The sequence below is a fragment of the Callorhinus ursinus genome, unplaced genomic scaffold, assembly GCF_003265705.2.
Source record: "Callorhinus ursinus isolate GAN/ISIS: 27379988/994484 unplaced genomic scaffold, GSC_fseal_2.0 scaffold4, whole genome shotgun sequence".
In the NCBI taxonomy this organism is placed as follows: domain Eukaryota; kingdom Metazoa; phylum Chordata; class Mammalia; order Carnivora; family Otariidae; genus Callorhinus; species Callorhinus ursinus.
This window is the reverse complement of record NW_027397066.1, coordinates 130,138,778-130,154,970: the sequence shown is the minus strand read 5'-3', so window position 1 is coordinate 130,154,970 and position 16,193 is coordinate 130,138,778. Positions and strand designations below refer to the sequence as shown.

The 16,193-nt window shown below is 38.9% G+C and overlaps 1 protein-coding gene across 7 annotated transcripts in view; it reads right to left on the bottom strand.

The window, feature by feature from the left end:
* RBM46 (RNA binding motif protein 46) overlaps positions 1 to 16,193 on the bottom strand; it is a 216,253-nt gene that overhangs the window by 106,893 nt on the left and 93,167 nt on the right. Inside the window, exon 9 of one of the 7 annotated variants that reach the window (XR_012378051.1) lies at positions 10,647 to 15,759. The exons of the other annotated variants lie outside the window; for them this stretch is intronic. The gene's annotated coding sequence lies outside the window, so the exon portion shown is untranslated. Of the gene's footprint in view, positions 1 to 10,646; positions 15,760 to 16,193 lie in introns of those variants that run through there. 7 annotated transcript variants of the gene reach the window in all.

The window sequence follows — 16,193 nt, the reverse complement described above, 5'->3', positions numbered from 1 at the left end:
TTCCACCGTCAAGAGAATTTTTCCAAAACAAAGTTCAATACATATGTTCCTAGCAATCCATATCTATACAATTAAGAAAAGATGAACTATAATAAATTTTACCAAATATAAGTGCTGCTAAAGGAAGTGGCTACCTCCCAAGGAAACCCCATGCCAGCCTTATTATAGCCATAAAAAATTAAGAAAGGAGGGGCGCCTGAGTGGCTCAGTCGGTTAAGCAGGTGCCTTAGGTTCAGGTCATGATACCAGCGTGCTGGGATCCAGCCCCACCTCGGGCTCTCTGCTCATCGGAAAGCCTGCTTTTCCCTCTCCCTCTGTCTCCTGGCTTGTGCTCTCACTCTCTCTCTCTGTCAAATAAATAAATAAAATCTTAAAAAAAAATTAAGAAAGGAGATTTAGATGTAAATACGCATATAAATAGATCTTTTACCCAAGAATGCCCTGAGTGAGGGGCACCTCAGTGGTTCAGTCCGTTAAGCGGCCGACTCCTGATTAAGGCTCAGGTCATGATCTCAGGGTTGTGAGATTAAGCCCTGCGTCAGGCCTGCTTAACATGCTCTCTGTCCCTTCCTGCTCATGCTCTCTCTTTCTCTCTTAAAAACAAAAAAATGCAGTAAGTGAAACACCAAGGCTGAATTCACCCTCACCCAAGATAACCTTTACTCAAAAAAGAAAAGCACTTGTAAATGGGAAGAGAAAGACATTTTTTCTTTTAACTTTTGATACAATCACAAACAGTTGCAAAAATTATGTAAAGAATTCTCATGTATTCTTCACGCAGATTTTCCAAATTTTGCTTTATCTTTTCTCCCTATATATACACACACATATATACACATACATACACATATATATATATACATTTTTTCTGAACTATTTGAGAGTAAGTTGTAGATATGATGCCCCCATTACCCCTAAATTCTTCAATGTCCTTCCTAAAAGTAGACATTCTCTTAAATATCACAGTATCATTATCAAAGTCAGAAAATTAACATCACTACAATGATCTAAACTACAGATTTATTTAGGATTTGCCAATTATCCTAGTAATAATGTCTGCTATCGCAAAAGAAAATTCCAATTCATTGGTTGGAGGCAGTTGTTATAGTTGGCTCATCTCCTTTAATCTAGGACAACTCCTCAAACTCTTTCTTTCACAACATTGACATTTTTGAGGAATGCAGGCCCGCTCTTTTGTAGCATATCCACCAATTTGTGTTTGATATTCCTCTTGATTAGGATCAGGGTATTCATTTTTGGCAGAAATGCCCCAAGAGTACTGTTGTTCTCCTTTTCATATCAGTAGGTGTGTGATGTTGATCCAGTTGATTCTGGTTAAGGGGTTACTATTGAGAAAGAGAAAAGCAGTCCCTGACACCTGGCATCTGAGAATGCCACCAGCCAGGCCTTGGGATTGCTAGGAGATGCCCTGGCAGCCAGAGCTTGGTGTTCTTGTGTTGAACATAAACTGTTTCACAGAACATCAGTATTCATCAAGGCCATTCTGCGACCTTGTGACAAGACCCCTCCATTATCATGTCTGAACACGGACAAGACAATGAACGCTGTCATCATTGCACAAAAGGCCAAGGCTCCTCCCTCTCTCCTGGCTAAAATATGTACCCCTGTGGCTGCTCTGCCAATTACAGCTCTGCTTCAGCCCTACCCTTTCTTCCTTCTGCCTAAGATTTCCAGAGATACCCAACGGATAGGATTACCCACACTTCCTGACAGCTTCCAATCAAGAACCGCTCTCCTTACCCCTCTCCAGTTACCTAACACCCTCTCACCGAACCACCCTGTGGTTTCCCAGGGGGTGCATTCTTCCTTACTGCCACCATTCATAATCCCAGCTTGTTCACCTATAGGCGTGCTCCCAGTTGGTCTCAGCCTGCAAGCCACTGATAATAGTTGAGACTATTTCTATGTCCTAGTGATATCTAACTTTCTCCCACAGTTTTAGCATCCACTGTTGATTCTTGCCTGAATCAGTTCTTACCAAGATGGTTGCCTGTAATGTTGTGATTTATAATAAGAAATATATTTGGTCTTCCTCCCATTTCTGACACAAACCTCCTAAAACCTTTGGAATTTCTTAAGTGATGAGAGCAATAAAGGTGTCTTTTGTTATGTTAATGAGGTGACTTTTGCAATGCCCCTAGATCACCTAAGGATGGGGGCTGTCACCTGAGGAACAAACCATGTAATTAGAAGTTTGGAAGTTTCAGTCCCATCCCCCTGACCTCCACTGAGGAGGGAATGGCTGGAGGGTAAATCAGTCACCAATGGTCAATGATTTAATCAACCATGCTTATGTAATGAAGCCCCCATAAACACTCCAAGAGATAAGGGTTCCTAGAGCTTCCAAGTTGGTGAACACCTGGAGATGCAGGGAGACTGCCACGCCTGGAAGGAGCTCAGAAACTCTGGTGTCTTCCCACACACCTTGCTCAATGTATCTCTTCCATCTGGCTATTGTTGAGTTGTATCCTTTTACAGTAAGTAGGTAATCTCATGAATAAATGGGTTTCCTGAGTTCTGTGAGCCACTCTAGCAAATCAGTCAAACCCAAGGAGAGACTTATGGGAACCTCTGATTTATAGCCAGTCAGTCAGAAGTACAGGTAATCACCTAGTCTTTAGACTAGCATCTGACTTGGGGGTGGAGGGGAAGAGTCCTGTAGAGCTGAGCCCATAAACTGCATCTATCTCCAGGTTGTTGTGTCCTGGTTTGCTATCTCCAGGTAGATAGTGTCAGAATTGAGTTGAATTGTAGGACACCCATTTGGAGTTGGTGTCCAAAGGATTGTTGGTGTTTAGGGAAAACTGTACTCTGATCTTGCCGCATTGAAATTGGATCTAGGAATCCAATATATTGTCAAATGGTGATTTTCCTATTTCCATTATCCTTTCTACAGTAAGAAATTAGATTTCTATCATAAGGAAAACCTTTCCATTCTCCCCTACTTATTAATATTATTTTATACTTCATTGTATTCTTATTTTATTCAGTGGGTTACAATCCATTAATATATTATTTATTTTGATGGTCAAATTATTACAAGTTTGTCTTGTGGGAGTTTCCTCAGATTGACCTGTGTATTCTTTGGATTTGTCTCTCATTCTTTGAGCATTTCTCCACTTTCTGCTACCATAAGATGTTCCAAGCTTATCTTTTCCTTTTCTACCCCAATCCTTAATCAACCATTTATCCACATAGCCCTTGTTCCTCCTAGTGTAGAATGATATTTAGAAATAAAAATCTGGATACTCGGTATATTCATTACTACTGCTTCTAGGCCCTCTCAGCTGACAGAAAAAAAAATAGTGGTATGCATATATATACGTATATACATGTCCACATACATTGTAATCTATATTTATTTCCATGTCTGTCTTTACATATTAAAAACCATGAGTTTATACTGATACCTCTAATCTAACCCCATAGGGGTCCTTGTAGAACTGGAAGGCATTTTAAATACACTCACACATCATGGATGAAAGGTAAAAAGCATGTCCTTGGCAATAGCAGCTTTAGCTGAAGAGCATTTTACAGGATGGGTATAGTATGGTTCTTATGGACAAGTGTGTACAGTGCTGTATATTAGCAATCCCTCTTTCTAACCTCTGATTAGAGTCTAGCCATAGGTTCTTCCAGCCACCATCCTACAGTTACTGGTCTATCCTCCCATGTATCAGCAGTAGTAATGATGTCAGCAATGGGCCTCCACCAATCCTAGGTTGATTTTCCCTGCTGTTTCATTCACAATTAGCTGAAGAAGACTTATGCCATGGTGAAACTTGCATTTTAGCGTACAGAAACATCCTTCCAGTTTCTTTGCTTTAGCATCAGCACCAGCACTGGCATACTACTATCAGCCTTAAAATTCAAAACTGTTTGCCACGGTGCAAAACTGGTGGTAGAAAGCAAGAAGGCTACACGCAGCACATATTATGTTCATCATGAGGCTGGTATCAAGATGTTATTTTTTTCCCCTAAGATTTTTTGCCTTCAAGCTTTAGCCTTTGAGCATGGACCAAACCATATGCCACAAAGTATATGCTGAAGTCAGAATATCTCAATAGATAGTTCATGAGAGTGTAATAGAAAAGAAGAAATTAAATGAAAAGGGAAAGTTAGACGAATTGCTTGGATATAGTATAGATACTGTCATCTAGTAAAAAATATTTTCCTTATGATATTTTAAATATTGTTTTTGTTAATTTCTTGAATAATAATGTGGAAAAAATGAATATAATTGCAATTATGCAAGGATGTATAAGAGCAATAAAATTATTAAGGATGTAGAATAAATATCATGATTGATTATATAGGCACTGATATAAGAATTTACACAGTCAATATTTGTCCTAGCATTAAGACTGACAGAAGATAGCTTGATGGTCAATGTTTTAAAACAATTTTTCATTTTCTTCATATGTTCATTTTGTAGCATATATTATGTTAATCACCAGACTGGTATCAGGGAGGATTATTATTTCCTCTTAGACTTTTTACCTTGAGGAATTGAAACAACTAGCCTTTGATTTTGTTTTTCCACTGTGCAATTTCAGCTACCAATTTTACATAGTACTGAATATATTCATGGGGTGCCTGGGTGGCTTCTCGGTTAAGTATCTGACTTCAGTTTAGGTCATGCTCTCAGGGTCCTGGGATCCAGCCAAGTAGGGCTCCATACTCATCTGGGAGTCTGCTTGTCCCTCTCCCTTTGCCTCTGCCCCTGCCCCACTCTCCTGTAGGCTCTCTCCCAAACAAATACGTAAAATCTTTAAAAAAAAATACATTTGTTATTACTCGAATAAAATCCATGTTTAAGAGCAATTTCTAAATGTGTTATTTCAAGCAAAGATTAATTTTAAATAAGAGAACCTGCCCTAGGTTACTATTTCCTTTGTAAGGTAATGACTCTCAATATGAATTTGACCTGGGGTGTCTGGGTGGCTCAGTCGGTTAAGTGGCTGCCTTTGGCTCAGGTCATGATCCCAGGGTCCTAGGATCGAGCCCCGCATCAGGCTCCCTGCTTATCGGAGAGCCTGCTTCTCCCTCTCCCTCTGCCTGCCACTCTGTCTACTTGTGCTCTCTCTTTCTCTCTCTATCAAATAAATAAATAAAATCTTTAAAAAATATATACATATATAAATTTGACCCATTTTTTCCTTCTACATATAACCAGGTGGGATGTGGGCTTAATGAAGAGATTGAACATTATGTGAGAACTGTTATTAATCATACTTTTATAATTAATGCAATTATATTCAAAAAGAAAAGTCTGCTCCTGAATTTCAGGGGATACAGAATTCTCCCCAGACTTCTTTTATTTATTTCCTGATTTCCTGGACAGATATTTCTGCCCTGCAGGATGTAGACCCGTCTTCTGTAACAATCCAGGGCCCCGTGTGACAAGAGAATAATGTGAGGTCCTTTAGGAGCTCAAAGGATGAAATGTTGGCCAAGATTGACTCATATTTTTTAAATATCAATCGCTTTAAGTGTATTAGTGCTAGAAGAAGGTGAAGCCTCAAGCCTACATGTACCACACATCCCATTATATCTTGGAAGCAATATTGTCCAACTCTGAAAAAAGAAATAATGCAAGAGAGGGATACCTTGTTGCAGACAGAGAGATTGTGACTAGGATCAACAATTTATTTACAAAAATAACCAGACTTCAGAAAATGAAGAATCAAGATATTAATCTTAATATTTAAAAACTGTAAAAATATTTTACCAGAGACTTGAAAAATGTTTCAATATCCTGTTCAAACCAGCATCAAACTAGGCTCATGATATTCACAGTATTAAAATTTGGATCACTGTAAACATATCAATGTTAGATCAAGGCAAAGCCTCAAACCCACGTGTACCACACATCCCACTACACCTTGGAAGCAAAAATGTCTGACTCTGCCAAAAGAAATAATGCAAGGGAGAGTGTCACCTCGCTGCAGAGATAAAGACTGATGGGCACTGCTCTGAGAGGTAAGGTAATGTAGTGTCATCATCAAAGGCACAGATCTGGGAGCTACACTGCCTGGCTGAATCCTGGCTGGACTACCATGACCTTGGGTAAATTATTTCTTCACTGTGTGCTGTACCTCCTGCTCAGTATAATTAGGTTGTGAGGAGGAATAAGTGAATTAATAAGTGCTGAAAGACCCTCAGTAGGTCAGTTAGACTTCTAAAAAATAATGCTCATTGAATGAACTGATATAACTCAAAATATGCTAATAAGGTCCTTCTACATGCAGGACATGGTGCTTGGGCTTAGACGCTACCTCCTACAAGGATCTTTAATATGGCTGATGTGAAATTACCTGGCAAGCTTTACAAAACTGATTCAATAACCCTTATATATACCAGCCAATGTATGTCCTATGTTCACTTTCACTTATTTAATCAAGAGTAAGTTGGGAACATATGCTATAGTAAGTGCTGGAAATATGAAGAGATGTGAGACATCATCTCTGCCTTGGAGGGCCTTCAGTGGTAGTTGAAGATGGGACAGACACAACCAATGATTACAAAAGGTGGCATGTACCAAGTGATGGCATAGACAGAAGCTATGTATGTATGGGTACAATACTCAAGTGAACAGTTATTATCAGGGTCATTCTTTTCTCAGTTAAGCATGATTGACTCAACCGTTTTCCCTTGAATTGCTGTTTCAATTCTGTATTCTGTATTTGTACTCCAGGCTTGATGTTTATTTGGTCCGCTCTGGTTCTAAACATTCTATTTCTCTGTGATTTTGTTTTGTTGTCATATTATTGTTTTGTTTAATATTCAGAAAGAGCTTCAAAGCAACTCAAGCACTGGATCCATATGTTAAATGTTTTGTATCACTAGCTCACCTTGCACAGTACATTACATGTTGGTGCCACACACACATCTATATATATATATATATATTAGTAAATATAATACATAGAAACCAAAAGTTAGCCCACATACCAAGTCTAAATTAGACAAGTCTCTTTTCAATTGAAACACTATATAGGTTATTTTTTTATTTTTTTAAAGATTTTATTTATTTATTTGACAGAGAGAGAGATAGCGAGAGCAGGAACACAAGCAGAAGGAGTGGGAGAGGGAGAAGCAGGCTTCCTGCGGAGCAGGGAGCTCGATGTGGGGTTTGATCCCAGAACCCTGGAATCATGACCTGAGCCGAAGGCAGACGCTTTAATGACTGAGCCACCCAGGCGCCCCCACTATATAGATTATTAAGTTCACTTTGCATATCTACAACTGGAGGATGATGCAAGCAACTAGTAGGAGAAATGAAAGAGAGCAGTTAACAGTGATGAAAGATTTACAGCATCAATTTTATAAAAAGCTGAAGAGATTTGTATCTAGCCGCAAGAAAATAACCTAATGACTGAATGTCACTCCATAGGGATTGTCTAAAGATCATTTCCAAAGGAAGAAGGATACAGGTACTTGGCCTTGGAGTGAAGCCAGAATCATTTAAGTTAGGGATTAGAAAAATGAAAAGAACTGCAAAGCAGCACTCCTCCAACAGTGACCTGTGGGCAGGCAGCATCTGCATAGTTAGTCAGAATTGCAAATGTCCAATTTCCATCGCAGAAGGGGGTGCACTTAGCAATCTGTTTTAACAAGCCCTCCAGGTGACTGATGCAAGCTCAAAATTTCTTAAGCACTGCTCTAAAAGATCTTTGCTGGGAAAAATGTATTTGAAATACTCATCGGAGAGGGTGGGCTTTTATTTCTCACAAAATGGCAAATCTGAATAGCAATCTAACTGACTGAGTGATTATCTCTGGACCTAAACTGGCACGGGGCACCATTTATTGCAAGTGTTACTTGCAAGCCCATTAGATTTCTGCCCCCAAAGAGATGGGAACAAGTGCTTGGCTCAGGCTTGGGAGTGCTGAGCACTCACTCTCATACCTTGAGAGCTCAGGGCCCTGAAAAGCCTGCCAGCTAAGGATTTTAGGAAAGGTAAACATGCTGGAAAAAGGGGAGAGAAGAGGAGGAAAATGGCAGAAGATAGAGTAGTGACCCAAATAGGGGAGACTAGGGCCGAAAAAAAAAAGAGTAAGAAGAAAGTATGGACATAAAAATATCAGAAGAAAGAGAGGAGATTCTATCTAAAGTCAGAGTTGAGTTCAGCGAGAGGCAAGAGAACAAAGGAGTTTAAAGGAAGATTCAAGAGACTTGCTCTAAGTGTTACAGGAATCAATATGTGAAAAGTGCAGCAGTGCTTGGCAAATAGCACCATAAAAAGGCCAGTTATGACTAGGACTGCAATGAAGAAAAACAAAGTGTAAGAGCAAAAGATAAGAAAAACATTAGCTAACCATGTTCCGGGGGTAATAATAGGAGCAGCCCTCTCTGAAGTAAGGTGATAAACCAGATGACCTCTACAGTGTTTCACAATTAATGGTTCTTACATGGCTGGTATGTTAGATGGCCTGTGCATGCACGCGCGCGCACACACACACACACACACACACACACACACACACTTAACTGAAAAATACTTGTGGTATTTATTCTTATTATTTTTTTGCAAATTGAATAGGTATTTTACTGGCATATCTAGGCCATTTGTTTCAAAAAGTCATCTTTAAGTGACATGAAGAATAATTAAAAATATATATTTATAGAGTAGTATTGCTACTAACAAATTCTTTTAAATTTTTGTTTTAAAATGTAACATACTTTAAATTTGACAAAAAGCTCATAAAAATAGAAAAATCCCCTGTTTTAGCTGACCTAGCATATCTAAACACAATGGGGTGCCTTCTTAATTACTTCCTTTAATACGCTGAGCTTAGTTTCAGAATTCATTAGAGATCAGACTTCCAGAAGAATTTCCTGTTTGTTTTGGCTAAATTGTTATTGGTGAATTTTAGAGAAAAAATAGAACATATCAATTGATTATTCTTTGGAAAGTATGAAATGAAAATACAAGAAAGAAAATGTATCTGCACAGAACCTAGCTATAGAAACAACGGATGATCAGAGCACATCTCAGAAAACACTAGTGAAATTCAACTCTCTCATTGGCCAGTATTAGTAATGACCGGCAGCATATGGGTTTGTTCAAAGCAACTAGAAACGTATTTACTCCTCCCTTCTTAGGTTACCAGATGGCCCCAAAGAAAGGATATGATTTTTCTCTAGTTTTACTTATCCTGAAAATAAAGATCTTAAATCGAACGTATTCTAGCTTTCACGATTTCCTTGTGATTGAGCACACCAACAAAATGATGTTATATAAAGAAAACCTTAACCCTTTATGAACCAATCTAAGCATGAAGTCACTCAAAGACATTCAAAGAGGTGCTTTGTGTGGTGTTCCCTGGTACTGATAGGAAACATAAGTTTATTAGGAAGAATGACAAAACAGGCTCTTTGTTCTCAGGAAAATTGCAGCAGTGTGTGTGTGTGTGTGTGTGTGTGTGTGTGTGTGTGTGTGTGTGTGTGTTGTGTGAGGGAGCTGGTGAGTGGCTGTATTACTGACCATGTGCTGGCCACATGCTTCTCTGGTTAACAGAATCAGAAAACATTTCTTAGGTCTACACATTTCCTAGGATTTGGTTCTTCAAGTACAGATTCCATTATCCAAATACCGATAATGGCCATACTATTTTAAAAATCATTGTATTCTGGAGTGATGTTTAAATTGAACAACCCATGTTATTGTTATTGGTGCTAGTTAGTCCAACTGATTAGGGAAATTTTTTAATGAGTATTAAATTGGAATTACACATTAATATTTTAGTCCCTAGTGCAAATGGCTCTTTTTAGGACATGCTATAAGTAACAAAGGGGGTAGGATGAGAGTGTGAGGATGAACTGGAAGATCTAGCAACATTCTTAGAGATCAATGAATATATCACATCTGCTTAAATATTTAAAATGTGGGTGGGTTTAGGTGGTGCATGCTTCAAAATAACCATCTCCTATGGAAAGACATATGTGGACATAAATCTAGAACTGTGCCTGACTCAGACACACAAGATTAAACTTGATTTAATGCTGAATATTTAGGAGCTATTACATTCTTAGGAAATATATTTTATTACTTTATTCAAATATTGAATATTCACTGAAATAAACTGAAAAGCAATAGAATATATAAGGCTTGCTTTTTCTAAATGCCTCCATTATGATGCAAATTAATTTCTTGGGGGCAAAAGTTTTGTTTTGTTTTGTTTTTAAGACAAAACTAAAAAAATTTAGAAACCTGAAAAATGTAAATTTTCCTAAAATACTTTTATTTAATTATGTAACTATTCATAAATGACATTCACAATGAAAAAACAGCTGACTGAATCTTTCCACCTACTTAAAACTAACTTAAAAAGTAAACTTTTAGAAACTAAGACATCTTAACATAATCCTTATAATTCTCATAAATTAAATAAAAATTTTTAACTTTTCCTCTAGTAGCTTTTACTTTCCACTCTCAAAAATTCATTCTAATACCAATAAAAAACAGACCCCAAATTATACAATTTAATAATTCAAAGTATTTTTAAATGCCACAAAACAACTCTCAAAAAAGAAGTAGTTTTAATGATTTCCTTTACTAAAGATACTTTCTTATTGAAAAAGATGTTCTGAAAACAAAGGTATTCTGTTTACTACTAAATACTAGCTTATAAATTGATATGGAAAATCTGAAAAAGTGATCCAAGGGTCACAAATATTTATTGAGCATCTGCTATGCACTTAGTGCCCAGAACGAAAGAATATAAGGACATAATAGAGTGAGAACAAAATATACTCCTTATCCTTCAAGGAGCTGATGGTGCTAGAAAGGGTCTCCAACAACATTAATACAAGATAAACAGACACATGCCAAAGCAAAGCAGAAGGGGATTAAAGAGTAAAAGTGGAGACTTTTTCTGCTTGGGAGAATTAAGGACAGTTCATAGGGTTAGAATCACTTGAGCTAGGGTTTATAAGGGTAATAGGAATATTTGGTTGTGAAAAGATGGACAGGAAGAAGAGCAAGTTGATGGAAATACTGAGATCCAAGACATGGAGTTGGGAAAGCAGAGGTTATATATTGGGAATGGTAAAGTCTAAGCTCTTTAGTGTGTCAAAGAGACTCTCCATTTCCTGACTAAAGTTCCCATCCTCAAGACTCATCTGTTCCTATTTCCTACTTGCAAATTCTCTCTGTTCCCTGAGCTTGGAATGCCCTTTCTCCCATTCTCTCTACTATACTGTAGGTAGTCTATTAAGTATGCAATATCATTCTGTCTAAAAAAACAAAGTACAACTAATTAAAAAATAGTTTATTGCTAAAAAATGCTAACCATCATCTGAGCTTTCAATGAGTCCTAATCTTTTTGCTGGTGGAGGGTTTTGCCTTGATGTTGATGGCTGTCGACTGATCAAGGTGGTGGCTGCTGAAGGTCAGGGTGGCTGTGGCACTTTTTTAAAATAAGACAACAATGAAGTCTACTACATGTATTGACTCTTCCTTTCACGAACCATTTCTCTGTAGCTTGCAACTATGTTTGATAGCATTTTACCCATAGAACTTCTTTCAAAATTGGAGTCAGCTCTCTCAAACCCTACCCCTGCTTTATCAACTAAATTTATGTAATATTCTAAATCCTTTATTGTCATTTCAATAATCTTCACAGCCTCTTCACCAGGAGTAGATTCCATCTCAAAAAAACATTTTCTTTGCTCATCTATAAGAAGTAACTCACTGTGAAAGTCTGATCATGAGCTTGCAGCAATTCAGTTACAGCTTCAGGCTCCACATCTAATTCTAGCTCTCTCACTATCCCCACCACATCTGCAGTGACTTCCTCCACTGAAGTCTTGAGCTCCTCAAAGTCATCCATGAGAACTGTAATCAATTTCTTCCAAAGTCTTCATAATGTTGATATTTTTTACCTCTTCCCATGAATCACAAATGTGTTTAATGGCATCTAGAATGGTGAGTCTTCCAGAAGGTGTTAGTTTACTTTGCCCAGATCCATCCGAGGAGTTACTATCTATGACAGCTACAGCTTTATGAAATGTATTTCTTAAATGTTAAGACTTGAAAGTCTAATACTCCTTGCTCCATGGGCTACATAGTGGAAGTTGTGTTCGCAGGCATGAAAACATTAATTTCATTGTTCATCAGATCTCCTAGGTGACCAGGTGCATTGTCAATGAGCAATTAAAGAACTTTTTTCTGAACAATGGGTCTCAACAGTGGGCTTAAAATATTCAGTAAACCATGTTGTAAACAGATGTGCTGTCATCCAGATTTTGTTGTTCCACTGTAGAGCACAGGCAGAGTAAATTTAGTATAATTCTTAAGGGTTCCAGGCGTTTCAGAATGGCAAATGAGCATTGGCTTCAACTTAACGTCACCACTTGCATTAGCCCCTAACAAGAGAGTCAGCCTGTCCTTCGAAGCTTTGAAGCCAGGCACTGACTTCTTTCTAGCTCTAAAAGTCTTAGATGGCATCTTCTTCTAATAGAAATCTGTTTCATTTACACTGAAAATCTATCAGTTAGTGAGGCCACCTTCATGAATTATCTTAGCTGGATCTTCTGGAGAACTTGCTGCAGCTTCTCCATCAGCACTTGCTGCTTCATCTTGGACTTCATGTCATAGGGCTGGCTTCTTTCCTTAAACCTCATGAACCAACCTATGCTGGCTTCCAACATTTCCTCTGCAGCATCCTCATCTTTCTTAGCCTTCATAGAATTGAAAAAAGTTAGGGCCTTGCCCTGGATTAGGTTTTGGCTTAATGGAATGTTGTAGCTGGTTTGATCTTCTATCCAGACCACTCAAACTTTCTCCATATCAGCAATAAGACTGTTTCCCTTTCTTATCATTCATGTATTCACTGGGGTAGCACTTTTAATTTCCTTCAAGAACTTCTCCTTTACCATTCACAACTTGGCCAACTGTTTGGCACAGGAGGCCTAACTTTCAGCCTATCTTGGCTTTTGACATGCCTTCCTCACTAAGTTGAATCATTTCTAGCTTTTGATTTAAAGTGAGAGGCAGGCAACTCTTCTTTCCACGTGAACACCTAGAGGTCATTGTAGGGTTGTTAATTGGCCTAATTTCAACACTGCTGTGTCTCAGGGAAGAGAGAGGCCCAAGGAGAGGAAGAAAGACAGGGTAATGGCAGTCAGAACACACACAACATTTATTAAGTTTGTTGTCTTATATGGGCACAGTCTGTGATACCCCAACACAATTACAATGGTAACATCAAAGATCACTGATCACAGATCTCCCTAACAAATATAACATTAATGACAAAGTTTGAAATATTGCAAGAATTACCAAAATGTGACACAGAAACACAAAGTGAGCAAATGCTCTTGGAAAATGGCACCCACAGACTTGTTGGACACAGGGTTGCCACAAACGTTCAATTTGTAAAAAAACGCAATATCTGTAAAGTGCAATAAAGTACAGCACAGTAAAACAAGGTATGCCTGTAAAAGGGAATATTTAAAATCTTTGAGGGAGAGTTACCAGACTCATTGGATTTAGTGACTGTGGAAGGGTCAGAGAATACTGAGGTTTGTAACTTGGGTAAGTAGGAAAATGCTAGTATCATTGACATTGATAGGAAAGAAACTAGAAGGTACTGGCTTGGAAGGAGACAAGGCAGATTCACTCAAAAGGTATTTGTGTAGTACCTACTCTGTGCTAAGCACCAGCCCAGGCACTGGACCACAGATATGAAAGACACAATCTATTTTCTAAGGAACCTCATGACTTCACTCACTCATCAATTTCCTTACTATCCAATTAACATTTCTGAAGCACTAGATATTAGGGCAAAATTAAATAAGAAACCATCCTTGTCTTCAAGGAGTTCCCAGGTTGGTAGGGAAGACAGTCACCTATAAAAATGATCACCAAACTTCAAGTGCTGTAAAAGAAACACACCAGAATGTTTTAGATTTTATTATTTTAAATTTAGAGAGTGGTAGTGGACCAGCCAGATGGAATTATCTGTCGGGTAAATAATAGTCTGGCCTGAAGTTGAAGAGTGGCATTATGACTAGGAATGTTGGTAGATTTGAGGATCATTCACTTGGTTGCGAAGAAGGCCAATGACACTGAGTAGAGGGTGGCTAACACCTGCATTCAGTGTATGGCAAAGGGAGGAGGAAAAGGAGCCCCAAAGACGGGATAGCCAGAGTCCTGGACATATACAAGTAGTGGAAACACGTAAATACTAAAAGGGAGTGCAGGAAAATGAAGAACCTCACCTTGTGCGGCTGGCCCTACTCTTCTTGGGACCAATCAAGTGGCAAGCTGAAGAAAAATGGGGAGGAATGATCTTTAATAAGTGATTTATCAAGGATCTAATTCTGTAAAGAAATCCAAGGAATTTGAAGAGTGAGTGGTCTGGCAACTGGCCATTGAAGTAACCTTCAGGAGAGCAGAATTAGGAGAGTGGAAATTACCTTATGAGGGTTTTAGGAGCCAGTAGATGGTAAAGAAATAGAACCAGTGAGTGCTTAAAATGCTTTATAGACACTGCGCCCTACGTGGAAGAAATGAAGTGGAATGTTAACTTGAGGGGTTAAGTAGTAGGTTTAAGAGTTCTGTCTTTGCTTTTATTTAATCTTTGGGACAGAAAAACTCAAGTACTTTTCTAAGGTGAGGAAAGGACTGGCAAAGCATTAAAGATGCAAGAGACAGAAACAGAGTTGGGGATGGGGTGGGGTGTGGGGGGATGGGAAGGGACGAAAGGCTTGGGTGGAGCTGTTGTGATCCTTGGAAAGGAGGTGAAAAATTCCTTTTCCTGAGGGGGCAGGAAGGAGAACAGGGGGGGCACAGAGAGAGGAGTAAAGGGAAGAGGGAGGGAATTTGAGTAAGTTTTTGTTGAGTGAAGAGTCTGAGGAAACAAGAAGATGAACTGAGGGCAGTAACTGAGTGGTTTTGAGAAGAACAGAAATAGTTTGGGACAGTCACTAATGGAAATGCAACTGGGAGTCAACTAGAGATCACTCACTACAAGTATTGTCAGTCCTGCGTGTGTTGTGGGAATTTTGTGCAGGACTGTCATGTGCATTGTAGGAAGCTTAGCATCACTGGCTTCCATCCATTCAATGCCAGGATTGCTCCCCTGTCATTGTGATAACCAAGGAAATAGCCCGATTCTTTTCTATATGCCCTGGGTTGAGAATCACTTAGCCCGACACCGCAGCAGAATCAAATCACAGTAGTACATAGCTTTCCCAAGTAACACTTAGGAACTTGAGATCAGAGGTCAGTGGTTATAAAAGCTTTGACAAGGAGACAGTGAAAGAAATGTTTCTAGATTATTTTCCTCCATTGGTTGAGAATGTTTATATCATCCCCAACCCAAACTCGGTAGATTTGGTTCCAGTAAGAGCAATTGCTAAAGACATATAGCATTTTAAAGCCAAGTACAGTTGCACAGGAGATTATTGCCAATTCAGAGACATTTTTATAGGCTATGTATGTCTAAACCCTGATCCAAAGTCTGGGGTTTTATAAGCCTGGCCCTTGGCCCAGAATGTAGGGGTGAGGAGGGACTGGAGTAAAAGTCCCATGAAGGAGGCTAGGCTAAAAGGAAATCAGAGGACTTAGCTTCTGAGCGAGCTTCTGCTGAGGTCTCTGGGCAGAGCACTACTGTCCCACGTAAATATGGCTCAGGTCCTGGAAGTCTGAAAATACAGCTGCTGATATGCCTCAGTAGTCTTAGAAATACCAACACAGTAGCAAAGCTGTCTATGGAAGACTTGTACCTGTCCAGACAGAGAAAAGGCAAGTTAAATATAGCTAATCAAAATAATTGACAGGAACTGATACATAGTACTATTTCAGAGCTAGAACTCAGCTTATCTGGTTGTCTTCTGTTCCTTAAGAAATTCTCAGTATGTCTTGCTAACTTCTCTGATCATGACCACACGCTTCCCTGGGGAAGGCTAAGCTATTGGGTTGCAACCTGTTAATACTTTGGCCCTACTGTGACCCCATTCTACTGAGTCATGGCCTTCAATTAAACCTTGCCTGAATGATTCCTCAGGTTGCAATCCCAGCCCATTTCAAACACTCCCATTCAAAACACTGATGGTGATCTGTCTGGTTTTGGTCCCTGCTTGTTTTCCCAAAACCCTTGAATAAACCTTCTAACTGCAATGCCCTGCCTTTTAAACTTCTTTATCAAAGTATAGTGGCA